Raw genomic sequence first — 3,435 nt, forward strand, 5'->3', positions numbered from 1 at the left:
TACGAAGCTTAGAGGAGTGTGGAATTAGTTCGAGCGATTTTATTTTGAAAACTGAACGTTTTAGGGGGGTCAAAGGAGTTGACTTTTTATACATTGGGAAATTGGGAAAACTTCCTTCATGAAAGTTGTAGAGCGCGTCGATACGAGTTCGTGGACATATGGAACGTAATATTCGGAGTTCGTATGAATAAGTTACGAATATTTGAAAATTGGGATTTTCTATAAATATGAAAAAAAATCCGAATATTGCAAATGAGGACAGAATTTCTGGAACTCCAGAAATTTCTCCCCATTTCTCTCCCGAGCCCAGCCGCGACCCCCTCCCTTCGTCACCTTCGTTCTTCCTCATCCGGCCACCGATTGATGTGAAACAAAGTGGGTTTTTCTGGTCTCGACCCCCTTTACGAGTTTGTAGAAGAAATCGAAGTGAAATACGAGCTGTATGAGGCTCTACAAGGTCGAGAAGAGAGCCTCGTCGGAGACGAAATCGCTCTTCCCCACTTTTTCTGGGCTCTACTTTGTCTGGCCATATCTTCCTCTACAGGCCTCCGATCGACCTGATTCCAAAAGCAATTTTTCTCACCGTGAAGTTTTCTACAACTTTCCAGAAGACATCGACTTGAGATAACCATCGTGGTGGCCGCTAGAAGACCGAGAAGCCGCACAGCCGAGCTGGAAATCGTCTTCCTTCGCCACCTTGGTTCTCCCAGCTCCGGCCACTATAGCTCGAGTTCTTTGAGGGCTTTTCTAGCCCAGAGGAAGTAGAAGCTATCCCCAAGAAGGCTTGCAGCGATTTGATCCGGGGTGATCGAATTTTGAAGATTGGGAAACTAGGGTTCTTCGGGTTTCAAAACTTGCGAGGTAAAATTCTACTTTTTGGCTTATAATCTGACTTTGGTGTAGTTATGAAAAGTGAAATTGGAGTTGAGTTGAAGGACTTTGATGTTGGGAGTTTTGTCTAATTTTGACTTCGGATGGGTGGCTGTGCCGCCACTGTGATGGTGGTTTCCGGCGACCTCCGGACACCCCAAGGACAGTTTCTGTCCATTTTTGTGTTCTACGTGTCGATACGATCGTTTGCATATATAATTCATAATTTTTGGATATCGTATGATGAAGTTATGAATTTTTAAGTTTCGATCGATTTCGATCGTTAGATTTGTGATATGTGAAGTTAGGACCGTCAGATGGACTTGTAGTTTTGATACGATGATCTTATGACTGTCCCAGTGGCTTTGTGTGGTCATGGGCGAAGATCCGACCGTTGGATCTTCGTATAAATGCAAAACGGTGATTAGGGAGGCGATTCGTGAGAATCCGTCCGTCGGATTTTTGTATAAATTTGTGAAGATGTTAGTAAGGACGATTCAGGAAGATCTGACCGTTGGATCTTCGTGATGATTTTTGGGGGGTGATCCTAAAGGCGATCCGTGAGGATCCGACCGTTGGATCATCATTTAATTTTGATCCGACCGTTGGATTGTCGTTTGAGTATGTTTTTGAGCTATTGGCTAAGTTAAGGTCATGTGTGATTAGGTGATTGACGGTCTCCCTTGGGTGAACGATTTCGGTGTGTATTGTGTTGAATTGAAGACGCAGCGGGAATATCGAGGTGAGTAAATCGCACATGGTTCATTCACGAACCGAAATTCGGTGATTTTATTTAATTGAGAAATTGTGGAAATTGTTTTACGAAAATAAATATTTGTTTTAAATTATATGGACTTGATCGACTACGGTCCATAGGTAAGTAAAATGTATTTAAACTATAAAAATGAATTTCTAGATTTTATTGCATGTGAACTATAGTTGGTATTAGTGGTCACTCTTGTGTGGGTGACTACGTATATATATATTTACGTGGAATATATATTGGATGGTGTGATTTACTGAGTTATATTTTGAGCATTACCCTTGGAATATGTGATTTATCTTAGATGTTGTGTTGTCTATGATAATGGGTAATTGAGTAAAGTGCGATAGTTGAGTCGTTGAGATGAATTAAATGAGGAGTCGAGTGAATTGAGAAAAGCAGTCATTCGTAAGGTGAACCTTGGCCCAGGTGACACTTTACGATACAGTTAGAGCTCTAGTCTGTCTGCCATCATACTGCTTGGGGGATAAACGAGTTATCATATGCCCTTGGGTATGACATGACATACTGAATGGGGTGATTAATATAATTAATCATAAGCCTGTAAGTATGATATACTGAATGGGGTGATTAATCTAATTAATCATAAGCCTGTAAGTATAATATACTGCATGGGATGATTTATATAAATAAATCATAAGCCTGTGAGTATATATTGAGTAAACAGTTGTTTGTTTTTGAGTAGTCATGTTGAGATGTGAGTTGATTGATGCTTGAAGTGACATTGTACACTTCAATTATTATGCAAAGAAAATACTTGAGTTAAATTTATGCATGAGTTGATTTGGTTACTTTAAATCGTGCAATCCTTTCATTTACTCATACGAGCTTTGCAAAAAGCTTACCGGGTTTGTATTGTTGCAATCCCGGTACACTATTCAAACGGTGTAGCGGGTAATCCTGCAGGTCAGGAGAATCAGGGCGGTGATCGAGCGGGTTAGAGTATTTGTTATAGTTTTACAGCATTTGTAATAGTGAGGTGAGTTAAGCTCATTGAGCCTTACAATTTGATTTGGTGAGAGTGTGTTGTAATAATTAACTTGAGGATTTGATTTATTGTAATATTGAGAGGTGTGAAGTGTGGTTGTTTGTGAGAAAAAAATTCAGGACGTTTATTCTATTAAGTTGTATAATTCATGTTTCGGATTTTAATTGTATTTAAAATTCGGGGCGTGACACAAATCAAGGTCGAAATCCTAACACGAAGATTGAGACTTACCGTGCAACAACAGTATACTTTGTAAAATCGGATCGAAGAACTCCACCAACAGTGTCTTCTTGACCTAGATCGGGGAGAGGTTGATCGATGAGACTCTTCTGTGTAAAAAACCTAGATCGGGGAGAGAAGAACCATAATTGGGAAAGGGAAAGGATGTTGCTGATCGGGGGGAGAAGAACCAGAATGGGAGCTGCAATTGCTTAATTGGGGTCTAGCTCGCGGAGAAGGAAAGAAGGCTTCTGTTTTTTTAACCAAGTGTTTAGAAAACTCGGGGTCTAGCTCACTTAAGTTTTAGTTCAGCCAAAAATATATTTTTGTCCAAACAAAGAGAAATAATTTCTCCATTTACTCAGACAACAGAATTCTGTTGTCTGAATTTTCTAAATTACAACAAACTTGAAAAAATTGATCTAGTATTGATTTTCATACCATTCAGACAACAGAAATAGTTAAAACTGTCGTCTGAAGACGTTGAAAAAAATCAGACAACAGAAAAAACCTCTTCTGTCGTCTGAGGGGTATGGTCTGAAGCATTTTTTTGGCATAGTGATAGCTCTAGAAA

The 3,435-nt window shown here is 39.6% G+C and overlaps 1 long non-coding RNA gene across 1 annotated transcript; it reads left to right on the forward strand.

Moving 5' to 3' along the window:
- Window positions 1–294: 294 nt before the first annotated feature.
- LOC133741017 (uncharacterized) lies at window positions 295–2,774 on the forward strand. Its single transcript, XR_009861549.1, has 3 exons — window positions 295–861; window positions 1,537–1,612; window positions 2,546–2,774. It is a non-coding gene; the product is annotated as an uncharacterized LOC133741017 (long non-coding RNA).
- The last annotated feature ends 661 nt before the right edge of the window (window positions 2,775–3,435 follow it).

The sequence above is a fragment of the Rosa rugosa genome, chromosome 3 (genome assembly GCF_958449725.1).
Source record: "Rosa rugosa chromosome 3, drRosRugo1.1, whole genome shotgun sequence".
Taxonomy (NCBI): domain Eukaryota; kingdom Viridiplantae; phylum Streptophyta; class Magnoliopsida; order Rosales; family Rosaceae; genus Rosa; species Rosa rugosa.